The sequence below is a fragment of the Phycodurus eques genome, chromosome 2 (assembly GCF_024500275.1).
Source record: "Phycodurus eques isolate BA_2022a chromosome 2, UOR_Pequ_1.1, whole genome shotgun sequence".
Classification (NCBI taxonomy): Eukaryota; Metazoa; Chordata; class Actinopteri; order Syngnathiformes; family Syngnathidae; genus Phycodurus; species Phycodurus eques.
The window spans coordinates 271,791-289,453 of NC_084526.1; the positions used below are offsets into that span (position 1 = coordinate 271,791).

General features: G+C 44.7%; 1 pseudogene; it reads left to right on the forward strand.

The window, feature by feature from the left end:
- LOC133399398 (coatomer subunit beta'-like) overlaps positions 1-4,873 on the forward strand; it is a 64,303-nt pseudogene extending 59,430 nt beyond the window's left edge.
- Positions 4,874-17,663: the final 12,790 nt, after the last annotated feature.

Genomic DNA, 17,663 nt, shown 5'->3' on the forward strand with positions numbered 1-17,663 from the left:
TGACAGCTGGGATAGGCTCCAGCATGCCCGCGACCCTAGTGAGGAGAAGCGGCTCAGAAAATGGATAGATGGATGGATAAAATAAAATTAAATGTGTTTCACCTGGTCCTTCATGTTTTCTTGAAAGAATTGTACCCATCTTACAAATTCTGCGTGGGTAATCAAACATAGGAGCACAACTGTGTTTTCTAATTTACTAAATAAAAGTAGGGCTGTAAATTTCTAAATAAGAGCAAGTATATTAAAAACATCTCCAAAACATCTAACCTTGGCGGTCCCAAGTCTGGCAAAAGGATTACGTGTTAAAATAAAGACCTTCAGAATAATTCTTTTGGAAAAAAACTAACAAAATACAGATAATATTTCATGTTTTGATCATATGGGTAGAAGCAAAATCATGCATTGTAAAAATGCATTATACATAGGTAGATGGGTTTTCCAGAATTTTTAGGTCAACTTTGGTGTGTATTATACATGGGTGAACATTATACACGAGAAATTACGGTATGTCACGATCAACAAAACACACCTAGCTTCTTCTTCTTTTCCTTTGGGCTTGTCTCGTTAGGGGTCGCCACAGCGTCTCATCCTTTTCCTTGTCAGCCTATCTCCTGCATCCTCCTCTCTAACACCAACTGCCCTCATGTCTTCCCTCACAACATCCATCAACCTTCTCTTTGGTCTTCCTCTAGCTCTCTTCCCTGGCAGCTCCATCCTCATCGCGCTTCTACCAATATACTCACTATCTCTCCTCTGGATGTGTCCAAACCATCGAAGTCTGCTCTCTCTAACTTTGTCTCCAAAACATCTAATCTTGGCGGTCCCAAGCCTGGCATTTCTCCGGGCTTGGGACCGGCTTACAGTTTGCACTGGTTTATGCCCCCCATAGGGCTATCTTAATGCTAACATATTATGTGAAACACCATAGGCGGGCTTACGGAAATTAGCATAGATGTAACGTAACTATCCATCCATCCATCCATCCATCCATTTTCTGAGCCGCTTCTCCTCACTAGGGTCACGGGCGTGCTGGAGCCTATCCCAGCTGTCATCGGGCAGGAGGCGGGGTACACCCTGAACTGGTTGCCAGCCAATCGCAGGGCATAACGTAACTATAAATCTTTAAAAAAAAAAAAAAAAAATCACTACTTGAACAATTGTAGCAGCAACACATAAAGATAGCGTGCAAAAATACAACAATACTCGTCGTCATATATTCTCTCTGCTCAGTAGGAACAACAACTATTACTCGAGCTTAGTTGGGGACGTTCTCAGCCTCTTATGCTTGCTCTTAATTACGCTGCATCCCTTCAGTCGACGTCAGTGCTGCCTGGCACATTGGTGCACCAGAAAACAATTATGCGATGGAGTGGTGTCACCAACAGTGACCTATGACATGGGGGGGTGTAAACTCTCACACAATGATCCCACATTACATTTGTAAGTTCATGGATTTTCTCCTGGTTCAGGTCCAGGGAGAGGTCCGGGAGATCGTGAAGACTGGACTCTGGGTTGACGACTGCTTCATTTACACCAGCTCTCTGAACAGACTCAGCTTCTTTGTTGGGGGAGAGATTGTCACTCTTGCTCACTTGGACAGGTCAGATATTTATGATTACATTCAAGTCACCTTAAACTTCTTTTCAAGTCAGCTATGTATAGTAGCAGAACACAGAAATGCGCCATCATTTAAGATGTTCCCTCTTCGCGCAGAACCTTGAATTTACTGGGCTACATAGCCAAACATGAGCGTCTCTACCTAGGAGACAGGGACCTCAACATCGTCAGCTACTCCCTGCTGGTCTCAGTCCTCAAGTACCAGACTGCTGTCATGAGGAGGGACTTTGGTGTGGCCGACAAGGTGCTTCCCACAATTGCAAAAGAGCAACGGACCAGAGTGGCCCACTTCCTGGAAAAACAGGTCAGTGCATTATTAGCCTGTCATTACATTTCATTTCATTGATTCCTACTTGTTCGACCGATTGATTGCTTATTAGTTTTTTTTCTCCAGGGTTTCAAGTAGCAGGCCTTAGCGCTGACGATGGACCCTGAGCACAGGTTTGAGCTGGCCTTGCAGCTGGGAGACTTGAAAATTGCCTACCAGTTGGCTGTAGAAGCAGAAGTAACTTGAGTCCTTTTTTTAAGAAGACAGTGGTGCCTTGAGTTCAATTGGTTTAGTGACCATGCTCGTAACTTCACATAGTTATATCTTAAATCAATATTTTCAATATTGATTTTCAATATTTCATCTCTTCAGTCACAAATGAATGAAAATGCCATTAATCCATCAGTCTCTCTCTCAAAAAAAAAAAAAATTGTCATCAAAATAATTTTTTACACATTTTTTTGCTTCAATTTAATGGACATTCTGCCGCTTCTGGTGTTTGCACCACGGCCACATGGGAGCAATATAATTCAGACATATGGATATACTGTACATGGAGACACTCAAAACTCAGTAAACCGCAGTAATATTAGTCATTCTTTGCAGATGATGAAGAATATATGCCAGTGAGTATTGTTATATTATCTGTCTATATCTATTGCTCCACCATATTGTTTCCAAATATTGTACATTGTTTGTATTAAGCTAAAGTGACTTATCTTATTTTAAATATACAATGTCACTTTTTTTGTTTAGTTTGACAGTAAACTTGGACTGGGAGTGGCAGTAAACAGCTTGAAGCCTGTTTTTTCATGAATTGTGCACTATCTGCCTAACTGCTGCTTGTTGTGAAGTGAGTTGAGTTCACTGGCACCACACAGCGCTCGTATAAAATTTTTGCTCGCAAGTCAAAGTATAAAAAGAGTCCAACGACAGCTCGTATCTTGAAAAGGTCGTAAGTCGGGTCACTCGTATGTAACCGCACTGCAGCGTGGAACATCCATCTATCCATAGATTTTCAACACCGCTTATCCTGGTTAGGGTCGCGGGACGCTAGACACAGACAACCATTCGCACTCACATTCACACTGTCACTGAGTGGGAACTGAACCCACGCTGCCTGCACCAAAGTCAGGCGAGTGTACCACTACACCATCAGTGACCAGCGTGGAACAATTTATTTTAATTTTTTTCCAACAATAATCACTGAGTTGAAACAGGCTTATTCTCCGTCCATTCTGTACATTCATAATACGACAATTCACCATGACATCACAACAATACTATACGTTATTCTGGGTGGCAACAAAGGGTGGGTGGTCCCATGGCACCACTTGTCAGCAAACCCTTCCATGCCATTTGACCCAGGCAGAGCGATTGAGAACACAGCGTGACACGTTTGAATGAATGAGTTTCTTCTTGCGAGGTGTCTCTGATTGGCTCGTGTTCTCCTTTACCGCTGTAGTTTGAATTTGTGGTATCCTGGCACTTATTGGTTTCCAAACATTCTGAATCAACCTATACATGTCCTCCTTTCCCCCTCATAGTCAGAGCAGAAGTGGAAGCGGTGTGCAGAGCTGGGTATTACTGCTTGTGAGTTTGGCCTGGCCCAGGAATGCCTTCGGCCTGCTAAGGATTACGAGGGCTTGCCACCGCTTCCGATAACGCCCGTATGGTGGGCAAGCTGGCCGAGGGTGCAGAAAGGGAAGGCAAGAACAACGTTGCCTTTGTGACCTACTTCCTGCAGGGGAGGTAAGTACCACATGTGACTGAAGGGTCCTGATTTTGCGGTGAAAGTCATTAGTGTAACTGTTGTTCTGTCATCTTTTCCACACAGACTTGATGAGTGTTTAGAGGTTTTGATAAAAACCAAGCGCCTACCTGAAGCTGCTTTATTGGTTCACACTTACCTACCCAGCCAGGTGTCCCGTGTGGTCAGACTGTGGAGGGAAAACTTGGACAAGGTCAACCAGAAGGTGAGCACTGTGGTTTGAGTGTTCATTTGGAAGTATATAGCTGTAATAAATCATTTGACCCTTGGTTTCATTTAGTGCATTTATGACATCTGATTTCATTGGCTTTAACTCATATCTGGTAAAAGGATTTAACACACGTTTTTCATAATTTGGACAGACAGTATAATTTAATGATGCACTGAATTTTTGGCCACCGAAGATTTTCTGTCTTTAATGGTCCAAAAGGGCATTTTTGGTTTTGGCCCGAAAGAATTGTCACCGAAATAAAACGGCCGAAACAGGATGTTGTTAGGGCGCAAGCAAAAACTGCAGTCAGCGCGGTTGTGTACACTATTTTTATTTAAAAGAAGGAAGTATGGGGCGAGAGATGTCTTCAAATTATTTGCACGTTTTTCAGATCCACAAATATATCCGCGATTTACATGTGTTTTTTTCATGTTGTGTGTGCATTTATCATTTGTAAATATTAAATTCTGCTTGTGAATTGTTGAAGGTGCGTTTGTAGATCAGCAGTCACGCGCATTTATTCTTGACAAACTCAAATTGAAAAGATTAACACGTGTGGGAAGGCCCTCCCTCTATCCACTAGATGGCAGTGTTGCTGTATCCATTGAGAGAAGTGTGTGTGTGTGTGTGTGTGTGTGTGTGTGTGTGTGTGTGTGTGTGTGTGTATATATATATATATATATATATATATATATATATATATATATATATATATATATATATATATATATAGTAGATGTTTGAGAGCTAGCAAACGTTCTTCTAATGTTCTAATTGCTGGTCATCAGGATTTGTTAGCTGATATATATATATATAGTAGATGTTTGAGAGCTAGCAAACGTTCTTCTAATGTTCTAATTGCTGGTCATCAGGATTTGTTAGCTGATCAGGATGTATTTTTACACACATTGATATCATCATTCTTCTTAAAAAAAAAAAACTCTCTTCATAGGAGTTGACGCGTCAAGATGCCGTTTGTCTTCAGGTGTTCAAGAAGGAAGAATAAAAGAAGAATTGTTTACTATATTGAGTTACTGTATATGTTTGTGTTTGGCACGAAATAAACTTGATATCCAGCTCATAAATTTGCATTTCCAGTGTAATTAGTGGACTTCCCCTACCAACGACGAGAGCAAACAGAATTAAAGAAGAAAAAAAACATGGTGATTTGTTGCACATTTGTCACCCTTGGATGGATGGTAAGCGACACGTAGAATCAAGTGCTGTTATTGCTGTTATTTCATATACATTTGTAGTAGCGATGGGCACGGCAGTTCTTTTGAGTGTACTGAATCAGTTCGTTCAAAAGCTTCGTTCGCTGAATCGTTCAGTTCTTTTTCACACAATCATTCAAGTGCTTCCTCGTTCAGTTAGTGATTCATCCCTGAGGTTCACCTGAAGGACGATGCGTCGTTGTTGTCACGTATTATAAACTCGGAAAGGCAGGGAGATTGAAAAAAACAAAACTTAAACTAAGTTATCACCTACCCATCTCTCTCATCAAGCTCTCGAACACCCGGCAGAACAGATACAAATATCCAGTATTAGATGAAGACATGACTTTTTCTGCACACTTTGACTGACGTTTTGAACAAAGACAAATCACTTCAAGAAAAAAGCTAAAGGGTCAAAATTTGGCCACACTGTTTTGAACAAGTGAAGCTTTAAAATGCCACCATGGTCCAATTTCCAAGTCATGAGAAGTAGGGAGAGAGAGCTTTAGGCCCCATGTTGCGCATTCTGTCATTTTTTTGCCCCATTGACTCCCATTATGAATCAAAATTTTCAATACACTGTAAGCCTGATGTCTTACAATGCTTCTGCCATTATTTGTCAAAGTTTATCATTGTTTTGACGTGAAGAATGGGGGGAATATATGCCATATTTTTCGGGCCTCCGGGCTGCTGCAAAACGAAGCACAAAACAAATTCAATTGCCAGTGGGTGAAATACAAAAAAAAATAAAAAATGCTCAACATTGTGAGGGGTTGAAACCCCCCCCCAAAAAAAACAAACATTCAAATATGACTGATTTATTGTTGGACGACTGGTGAGCACATCTGGCTCACAGTTCTGAGGACCCGTGTTTAAATCCAGCCTCACCTGTGTGGAGTTTACATGTTCTCCCTGTGCCTGCATGTGTTTTCTCCCACATACCCAAAACATGGTAGGTTGTTTGAAAAAACCTTGAAATTTCCCGTCGATGTGAATGATTGTTTGTTAACAGCCTTTGCACCAAAATAATAATGCGTGAAAAAAAAAATCCATGATGAATTATTGACCTTTTCAAGGCTCTAATTTCCTCATCAAATATTTCACTTTGAAATTATTTTCTGAAAATATGGCATATTTAGAGTTATGGTGATAACACAATACTGCATTTATGGTCCATAGAGGGCATACACAATATATATATATATCGTCACTCATTCATTCATTTTCCACCGCGTATCCGAGGTCGGGTCGCGGGGGCAGCAGCCCCAGGGAAGCCCAGACTTCCCTCTCCCCAGCTACTTCCTCCAGCTCTTCCGAGGGGATCCCGAGGCGTTCCCAGGCCAGCTAAGAGACAGTCTCTCCAGCGTGTCCTGGTTCGTCCCCAGGGTCTCCTCCCGGTGGGACGTGCACAGAACACCTCACCAGGGAGGCGTCCGGGAGGCATCCTAATCAGATGCCCGAGCCACCTCATCTGGCTCCTCTCAATGCGGAGGAGCAGCGGCTCTACTCTGAGTCCCTCCCAGATGACCTCACCCTATCTCTAAGGGAGAGCCCAGATACCCTGCAGAGAAAACTCATTTCGGCTGCTTGTATCTGGGATCTTGTTCTTTCGGTCACAACCCACAGCTCGTGACCATAGGTGAGGGTAGGAACGTAGATCGACTGGTAAATTGAGAGCTTCGCCTTTTGGCTTAGCTCCTTCTTTACCACAACGGACCGATACAAAGTCTGCATCACTGCAGACCCTGCACCGAACCGCATGTCGATATCCAGTTCCATTCTTCCCTCACTTGTGAACAAGACCCCAATATATTTCAACTCCTCCACTTGGGGGAGGATCTCGACCCGGAGACGGCACTCCACCCTTTTCTGACTGAGGATCATGGTCTCAGATTTGGAGGTGCTGATTCTAATCCCAGCCACATCACACTCTGCTTCGAACCGCTCCAGTGAGAGTTTGAAATCTCAGCTGGATGAAACCAACAGAACCACATCATCTACAAAAAGCAGAGATGCAATACTGAGGCCACCAAACCAGACGCCCTGTATGCCTCGGCTGTGCATCCAGAGCCTTTAGGAACTCCGGGCAAATCTCATCCACCCCCAAGGAGCTTTTTAGCCACCTCGGTGACCTCAACTGTAGAGATAGGAAAGCCTGCCTCAGAGACCCCAGACTCTGCTTCCTCTTATTAAAATATAATATATAATATAATATAATATAATCGGACCGTCTGCACCCCGGTCACCAGCTCTTCCAGCTCCTTCCCTCAGGTAGGCGCTACCGATCAACGCAAACTAGAACTAGTAGACATTCCAACAGCTTCTTCCCTCTTGCGATCAACTTCTTAAACACCTAACCTATAATTCCATTACAACAAGCTGGCAATTTTTTGACTTGAGTTCGTTGTCACATTTCTGTGGGGCCAATTATGTATTACTTGTGCACTCACTGTAGTTGTCTCGCCATGCTGCACTATTTGCATATACTGGCCACTCATGCCAGAGTAGCATCTGCTCCATTTGCACACTGATTGAGGAGTATCTGTAACATTTGCACAACCGACATTGTCCCAGATGATCGCACTACTCGTCACTTTAAACCGCATACACTCCTTGAAGTCTCAGCGCCCTTTGCACAATGGTCATTGCACCGGACTATTGCAATATTAGTCGTTCGAACTGCTCTAAGTGCTAGAGGACTCTGCATCTTTTTGCACAATTGTTTTTTGTCAATGTCTTTATGTCCCCAAAGTGTTCTGTAAATTGACTGTTTGTTGTACTAGAGCGGCTCCAACTACCGGAGACAAATTCCTTGTGTGTTTTGGACATACTTGGCAAATAAAGATGATTCTGATTCTGATTCTGATATATATATATATATATATATATATATATATATATATATATATATATATATATATATATCATATGAGTGAAGCTGCTGAACATTTATAGAGGTTGAAAGTAAAATAATATATAATTCAGATATGACTTACTTATCAGAATCAGAATCAGAATCAGAATCAGAATCATCTTTATTTGCCAAGTATGTCCAAAACACACAAGGAATTTGTCTCCGGAAGTTGGAGCCGCTCTAGTACAACAGACAGTCAATTTACAGAACACTTTGGAGACATAAAGACATTGACAAAAAACAATTGTGCAAAAAGATGCAGAGTCCTCTAGCACTTAGAGCAGTTCGAATGACTAATATTGCAATAGTCCGGTGCAATGACCATTGTGCAAAGGGCGCTGAGACTTCAAGGAGTGTATGCGGTTTAAAGTGACGAGTAGTGCGATCATCTGGGACAATGCTGGTTGTGCAAATGTTACAGATACTCCTCAATCAGTGTGCAAATGGAGCAGATGCTACTCTGGCATGATTGGCCAGTATATGCAAATAGTGCAGCATGGCGAGACAACCACAGTGAGTGCACAAGTAATACATAATTGGCCCCACAGAAATGTGACAATGAACTCAAGTCAAAAAATTGCCATCTTATTGTAATGGAATTACAGGATAGGTGTTTAAGAAGTTGATCGCAAGAGGGAAGAAGCTGTTGGAATGTCTACTAGTTCTAGTTTGCGTTGATCGGTAGCGCCTACCTGAGGGAAGGAGCTGGAAGAGCTGGTGACCGGGGTGCGGAGGGTCCGAGAGGATTTTGCACGCCCTTATCTTAGTTCTGGCAGCGTGCAAGTCCTCAATGGTGGGTAGGGGGGTACCGACAATCCTTTCAGCAGTTTTGATTGTCCGTTGCAGTCGGAGTTTGTCCTTTTTTGGAGAAACATCCAACCAGACTGTGATGGAAGAACACAGGACTGATTCGATGACCGCTGTGTAGAACTGTCTCAGCAGCTCCGGTGGCAGGCCGTGCTTTCTCAGAAGCCGCAGGAAGTACATCCTCTGGTGGGCCTTTTTGAGGACGGAGTTGATGTTGGTCGCCCACTTCAGGTGCTGAGAGATTGTAATTCCCAGGAACTTGAAGGTCTCGACGGTTGACACAAGGCAGCTGGACAACGTGAGGGGCAGCTGTGGCGAAGGATGCCTCCTGAAGTCCATGATCATCTCTTCAGTCTTGAGCGTGTTCAGCTCCAGGTTGTGTCGGCCGCACCACAGCTCCAGCCGCTCCGCTTCCTGTCGATATGCAGACTCGTCACCGTCCTTGATGAGGCCGATGACAGTGGTGTCATCTGCAAACTTCAGGAGCTTGACAGTCGGGTTCGCTGAGGTGCAGTCGTTCGTGTAGAGAGAGAAGAGCAGCGGAGAGAGGACACAACCTTGGGGCGCCCCAGTGCTGATGCTGCGTGTGGATGAGGTGGCCTCCCCCAGCCTGACCTGCTGTGTCCTGCCCGTCAGAAAGCTGTAAATCCACTGGCAGATGGCAGGTGAGACGCTGAGCTGGAGAAGCTTGGTTGAAAGGAGTTCAGGGATGATGGTGTTGAACGCTGAGCTGAAGTCCACGAACAGGATCCTCGCGTAGGTCCCTGCACTGTCGAGGTGTTCTAGGATGAAGTGCAGTCCCATGTTGACTGCATCATCCACAGACCTGTTCGCTTGGTAGGCAAACTGCAGGGGGTCCAGCAGGGGACCTGTGACACTCTTGAGGTGGTCCAGCACGAGACGTTCAAAGGACTTCATGACCACAGATGTCAAAGCGACAGGCCTGTAGTCATTCAGACCAGAGATTGCAGGTTTCTTGGGGACTGGAATGATGGTGGAGCGTTTTAAACAGGATGGAACTTCGCATATTTCCAAAGATATGTTGAAGATCTGAGTGAAGACTGGAGCGAGCTGGTCCGCGCAGACTTTGAGGCAGGATGCGGACACATGGTCCGGGCCTGCCGCTTTGTTAATCTTCTGTTGTTTGAAGATGCGTCTCACATCCTGTTCATGGATGGTTAACGCAGAAGTCAGAGGTGTGGTTGTGGTCACGGGTGCGGCCGGGTGGGTGTGTGGTGTGGTGTGAAACTGTCCTTTTCAAATCTGCAGTAGAAGGTATTCAAATCGTTGGCTAGTGTGCTATTGTTCTCAACTTGGGGGGATCGTCGCTTGTAATTAGTCAGCGATTGGAATGCATGCCAGACTGATTTAGGGTCGTTCGCGCTAAACTGTTTTTCCAACTTTGCTACATAGATCCTCTTTGCAATGTTAATTTCTTTAGTAAGCTGGTTTCTAGCTCGATTATACAGGGCCCTGTCCCCACTCTGATATGCATCTTCCTTAGCTTGGCGAAGCTGCTTAAGTTTAGCAGTGAACCACGGCTTGTTGTTGTTGAATGTCCGAAATGATTTTGTTGGTACACAAACCTCTTCACAGAAACTGATATAGGATGTGACAGTGTCCGTATATTCATCCAGGCTGCCAGCTGAATTTTCAAAGACACTCCAGTCTGTGCAGTCTAAACAGCTTTGAAGTTCCATCTTGGCTTCATTGGTCCACTTTTTGACTGTTTTCACTGTAGGCTTCGCACATTTAAGTTCTTGCCTGTACGTCGGTATTAAGTGAATTAAGCAGTGATTAGACGAGCCCAGGGCTGCACGAGGTATAGCACGGTATGCGTTTTTTACCGTAGTGTAGCAGTGGTCTAAAGTATTATTTTCCCTGGTAGGACAGTCGATGTGCTGCTTGTATTTAGGGAGTTCGTGGTTGAGTTTAGCTTTGTTAAAGTCCCCGAGAATAATGAGGGGTGAGTCCGGGTGTTTTTTTTCAATTACGTTGACGAGTTCGGCGAGCGTTAGCAATGCGGCGTTCGTGTTAGCTTGAGCCGTAATATAGACTCCAGCCAGTATAAACGATGCAAACTCACGTGGCGAGTAGAATGGTTTACAGTTCAAAAACAGCGACTCCAAATGCGGGCTGCAGTGTGTGCTGAGCACCGTGACGTCCGTACACCATTTTTCGTTTATATGGAGGCATATCCCGCCGCCCTTCGTTTTCCCCGATGATTCCATGTCGCGGTCCGCTCGATGAATGTTGAAGCCGGGAAGCATGACGGCGCCATCGGATACAGCGTCGCAAAGCCAAGTCTCCGTGAAGCACATGGCCGCGGAACGTCCGAAGTCTTTACTGGTCTTTAACAGAAGATGAAGCTCGTCCATTTTGTTGGGTAGGGAGCGTACATTCGCGAGGTGGATCGACGGGAACGCCAATCTGTGTCCTCTCTTGCGGAGTTTCACCTGAATGCCGGCTCGTTTCCCTCTGTGGCGCCGCTTCCGCCTCCATGCGCCGAAAACCACGGACGCCGCTCCGGTGAGTAACTCGGGGAAAAAACTGAGCGGATTTTCGAATGTTGGTGACAGAAAGTCCGGAGTAGCCTCCTTGATGGTTAGCAGGCTCCCCTTGTGTAAGTGAGTCGTGTAAGGTCTCCAAAGACGGACGAAAAACACAAAAACAAAGACAATACTAGAGAGCGCGTTACCAAGGCGACCACACTGGTAGGCGCCATCTTGGTGATGACTAATCCTGCAATAGTCCGGTGCAATGACCATTGTGCAAATGTTGCAGGTACTCCTCAGTCAGTGTGCAAATGGAGCAGATGCTACTCTGGCATGAATGACCAGTATTGGTCAACAACAGATATCCAAATAGTGCAGCGTGACAACAAACTCCAGACAAAAAATTCCCAGCAAGAGGGAAGAACCTGTTGGAATGTCTGCTAGTTCTAGTTTGCAGTTTGCATTGATCGGTCACACCGACCTGAGGGAAGGAGCTGGAAGAGCTGGTGACCGGGATGTGGAGGGTCCGAAAGGATTTTGCACGCTCTTGTCTTAGTTCTGGCAGCGTGCAAGTCCTCAAGGGTGGGTAGGGAGGTACTGACAATCCTTTCAGCAGTTTTGATTGTCCGTTGCAGTTGGGGTTTGTCCTTTTTTGTAGCAGCACCAAACCATACTGTGATGGAAGAACACAGGACTGATTCGATGACCGCTGTGTTGAAATGCCTCAGCAGCTCCCGTGGCAGGCCGTGCTTTCTCAGAAGCCGCTGGAAGTATATCCTCTGCTGGGCCTTTTTGAGGACGGAGTTGAAGTTGGTCGCCCACTTCAGGTCCTGAGAGACTGTAATTCCCAGGAACTTCCCAGGCAGCTGGACAGCGTGAGGGGCAGCTGTGGCGAAGGATGCCTCCTGAAGTCCACGATCATCTCTACAGTCTTAAGCGTGTTCAGATCCAGGTTGTGTCGGCCGCACCACAGCTCCAGCCGCTCCACTTCCTGTCGATATGCAGACTCGTCACCGTCCTTGATGAGACCGATGACACTGGTGTCATCTCCAAACTTAAGGAGTTTGACAGCCGGGTGCGTTGAGGTGCAATCGTTCATGTAGAGAGAGAAGAGCAGCGGAGAGAGGACACAACCTTGGGGCGCCCCAGTGCTGATGCTGCGTGTGGATGAGGTGGCCTCCCCCAGCCTGACCTGCTGTGTCCTGCCCGTCAGAAAGTCCCTTTCAAATCTGCAGTAGAAGGTATTCAAGTCGTTGGCTAGTGTGCTATTGTTCTCAGCTTGGGGGGATCGTCGTTGTAATTAGTCAGGGACAGGAATGCATTCCAGACTGATTTAGAGTCGTTAGCGCTAAACTGTTTTTACAACTTTGCAGCATAGTTCCCCTTTGCAATGTTAATTTCCTTAGTCAGCTGGTTTCTAGCTCGATTATACAGGGCCCTGTCCCCGCTCTGATATGCGTCCTCCTTAGCTTGGCGAAGCTGCTTAAGTTTAGCCGTGAACCACGGCTTGTTGTTGTTGAATGTGCAAAATGATTTTGTTGGTACACACACATCTTCACAAAAACTGATATAGGATGTAACAGTGTGCGTATATTCATCCAGGCTGCCAGCTGAATTTTCAAAGACACTCCAGTCTGTGCAGTCTAAGCAGCTTTGAAGTTCCATCTTTGCTTCATTGGTCCACTTTTTCACTGTTTTCACTGTTGGCTTCGCACATTTAAGTTCTTGCCTATATGTTGGTATTAAGTGAATTAAGCAGTGATCAGACGAGCCCAGGGCTGCACGAGTTATAGCACAGTATGCATTTTTTAGTGTCGTGTAGCAGTGGTCTAAAATGTTATTTTCCCTGGTGGGACAGTCAATGTGCTGCTTCTATTGAGGGAGTTTGTGGTTGAGTTTAGCTTTGATAAAGTCCCTGAGAATAATGAGGGGTGGGTCCGGGTGGTTTTTTTTCAATTTCGTTGACTTGTTCGGCGAGCATTAGCAGTGCGGCGTTCGTGTTAGCTTGAGGTGGCATGTAAACGCCAGCCAGTATGAATGATGCAAATTCATGCGGCGAGTAGAATGGCTTACAGTTAAAAAACAGCAACTCCAAATGCGGGCTGCAGTGTGTGCTGAGCTCCGAGACGTCCGAACACCATTTTTCGTTGATATACAAGCATATCCCGCCGCCTTTTGTTTTCCCCGATAAAACCCGGAAGCATGACGGCGCCATCGGGTACAGCCTCACAAAGCCAAGTCTCGGTAAAGCACATGGCGGTGGAACGTCCGAAGTCTTTACTGGTCTTTATCAGAAGATGAAGCACATCCATTTTGTTAGGTCGGGAGCATACATTCGTGAGGTGAATGGACGGAAACGCCAATCTGTATCCTCTCTTGCAGAGTTTGACTTGGATGCCGGCTCGGTGCCCTCTGTGGCGTCATCTCCATTTCCATGCGCCGAGGACGCTGCGCCGGTGAGTAAATCGGGGAAAAAACTGAGCGGATTTGTGAAAGTCGGTGAAAGAAAGTCCAGAGCAGCCTCCTTTATGGTTAGCAAGTCTCCCCTTGTGTAAGTGAGTCATGTAATGTCTCCAAAGACGAACACACAAAACACAAAAACAAAAATAATACTGGAGAGCGCATAACCGAGGCGACCTCACTGGTTGGCGCCATCTTGAATTGTAAGTTAACTGTTTACGAAGTCAATGGCAAGAGGAAAGAAGCTGTTGAAATATCTTCGAGGTTTAGTTTGCATTCATCAATAGCGCCTACCCGAGGGAAAGATTTTCAATGCTCTTGTCTTAGTTCTAGCAGTGTGCAACTCTTCAAGGGTGGGTAGGGGGGATTCCGGCAATTGTTTCAGTAGTTTTGATTGTCCGTTGCAGTCTGAGTTTATCCTTTTTTATGGCAGTACCAAACCAGGACGGATCAACACAGGACTGATTCGATGACTGCTGTGTAGAACTGCCTCAGCAGCTCCTGTGGCAGGCCGTGCTTCCTCAGAAGCCACAGGAAGTACATCCTATGCTGAGCCTTTTGGAGGATGGAGTTGATGTTGGGGTCCTGAGAGACTGTAATTTCCAGGAACATGAAGGTCTTAACGGTTGACACGGGGCAGTTGGGCAGCGTGAGGGGCAGCAGTGGCGGAGGATGCCTCCTAAAGTCCAAGATCATGTGTGTTCAGCTCCAGGTTCTGTCGGCCGCACCACAGCTCCAGCCGCTCCACTTCCTGTCGATACGCATACTCGTCACCCTCTTTGATGAGGCAGATGACTGTGGTGTCCTCTACAAACTTCACGAGTTTGACAGCTGGGTGCATTGAGGTGCAGTCTTTCGTGTAGAGAGAGAAGAATTGCAGAGAGAGGACACATCCTTGTGGCGCCCCAGTGCTTGTGGTGGGTATGGTAGAGGTTGTGTCACCCAGCCTCACCTGTTGTGTCCTGCCCTTCAGAAAGCTATAAATCCACTGTCAGATGGCAGGAAATACGCTGAGGTGGAGAAGCTCGGAGGAGAGGAGTTCGGGGATGATGGTGTTGAACGCAGAGGCTGAAGTCCACGAACAGGATTCTCGCGTCAGTCCCCGCGCCTTCAAGGTGATCTATAAGATTAAGTGCAGTCACATGTTGACTTCGTTATCCACAGACCTGTTTGCTGTTGGATTTATCTTGCCCAACATTATAAAAAATAGACACAAAAGGAATGAAGACGCTGGTTTCTTTTTCTCATGAGGAGGGCGCATGGGAGATTGTTCAGATTACAGCCTCTCAACACGCTCTAAACAATCTCTCCCGTCGCTCCTGCATTTATTTGAAAATAGGGAGGTTTCTAAGTTTACAAGACATAACGTACTAAGCTACAAGACACAACACACTAAGGGTAGGGTTTCAAGGTGAAAACATGGTACCTGCCACGTCCCGGCCACGTCCTTCTCTCAGATGATTCCTGCTGAGTCATCTTCTTGAAGGCGAGACATCTTTCTTTCTAAACATTGTCCATAATACTAATGCAAGCTAAGCAAATAAATGATAACTTCTACAATATATCTAACATTTGCTCAGGACTCAAAATGCAGGGGGTCCAGCAGAGAACCTGTGACACTCTTGAGGTGTTCCAGCATGAGGCGTTCAATGGACTTCATGACCACAGATGTCAGGACGAAAGGCCTGTATTCATTCAGACCCGGGATTGGAGGTTTCTTGGGGATTGGGGTGATGGTGGAGCGTTTGAAATTGGATGGTACTTCACACAGTTCCACAGATCTATTGATCACTGTGAAGACTGGAGCAAGCTGGTCCGCGCAGACTTTGAGGCAGGATGGGGACACACTCAGGTCAAATAGTGGAGCACAGAGTCCAAAGAAAACATTGTGAAGCAGCATTTAACTGTTATGCGGCACACAAATGGAATAAGTTGCCAACAAAGCTTCAATCAGCCCCAAGTGTAAATGGTTAAAAACTATTCTTTTTTTTCCTCATGTTTAGGACACTTTCATTTTTCAATGATCTTTCTTTCACTCTACGTTTTTAGTAATTTTTGTCTCTTTGTTTTTAAATGCTTTTTAGCTGTCTTGTATTTTTTTGCACTGTTTTAAAATGTTCTTTTTTGAAAAATGTTTTCAATCAAGCAAAGCACATTGAGTTACCTTGTGTCTGAAATGCACAATATACGATAACTACACTAAGACATTTCATAGGGCTTTTACAGTAATTTACTGGCTCCACTCGCTTTGTGTGACAGGACGACGACGGCAACGAGGGTGCGGCATCCCATATTTGGAAGTGGTGACGCAACAGCCTCAAACAGGTGGGTCAAACATAAGGCCCGTGGGCCAGAACCGGCCCGTCAGGGGGTCCTATCTGGCCCGTGGGGGATGGAAAACACATGAATTGCTATTTTTCAATAAAAGTAACTTTTTTTGCTAATTTTGTCCACTGCACTGACAACACTTAAATGAAACTGATCCACTTGTGAAGGCCAAACCATGCCAAGTTTCACTGTTATTGACCTTTATGTCTTTCTCACCCAAGCAAACAATATAAACATCGAGTCATCCATTTTCTGTTGTGCTTATCCTCACCAGTGATGGTTATTTTGCTAATATATTGTCTTTCTGCTATGGGACTTTATTTTTAAATTTATTATTGAAAAGCGAGCTGGTCCGGATGTCAGTACTATCACTGGTTTTACGCTATCGCGGATTTTGACATTTACTTTGGTAAAAAAAAAGAAAGGCCGAATTTACTTTCTGCGCACATTAAATAATTGTGCACCATTGTTGTTTTATCGTTTCCAAAGTATACATAATGAATGTGGACACTGCTCCCTGCCCACTCGAGACTTAAAAAGTTACAACCAATAAGAGTCGCTGTCGAGTCACTTAACGTAAATGGTCTTGAAAAAATGATTTTCTTCAAGTAAATTCATCGTGACGTATGTATTAATGATAATGCAGTTACATGAACTCTGAATTAACAATCAAGAGTAAATGTTTTAGTACAACTGAGAGTAAAATAAATTCAGTTGACAATGAAAAAAAGAAATAAAAAAAAAGACTGGACGGCCGGTCGTGGGTCAATCCCATCATGAGAATATTGAATTCTCAGACAAAATACAGCCGAAGTAACCACTGAACTACCCTAGAGTATTGCACACTCAGAGAAAAGATCTTTTTATAGCTACATTATTCTGATTCCAAGGTTTAAAGAATCATGTCATAGTATGAAGATGGTGTGACTTATACAATTAGGGTTCAATTGACGAGGAACTGTCAGTTTGGGAAAATAAAGCAAAGAGAAGGAAAACGCTGGACGGCGCCCGTGGTTCGATCTCAAGTAAGGGATGGAGAAGAGGCAAATTCTGTGAGAGAATTGTTTCTTGAGGAAGTAACCACTGAGCTCGACCAGCACGATAAAAACGGCCGAAAGATTGAAACATAACTTTAGTTGTACGTCATGAACTCGCAAATCCAAATGAATACGCATTGGACGGGGATGAAAATAGTTGGTTTAAATTAGTTGGTTTAACTTCTTGAGGAAGTAACCGCTGAGCTGAGTTACATTTTCTTTTTAAATTAGGAAATATATTTGTTAAATATATTGTAGAAGTTATCATTTATTTGTTTAGCTTGCATTAGTATTATGGACGATTCTGAGAAAGGAGGATGTCTCGCCTTCAAGAAGATGACTCAGCAGGAATCATCAGAGAGAAGGACGCGGCCGGGACGTGGCAGGTTTTGGTCCCATGTTTTCACCTTGAAACCCTACCCTTAGTGTGTTGTGTCTTGGAGCTTAGTACGTTATGTCTTGTAATCTTAGAAACCTCCCTATTTCAAATAAATACAGGAGCGACGGGAGAGATTGTTTAGAGCGTATTGAGAGGCTGTAA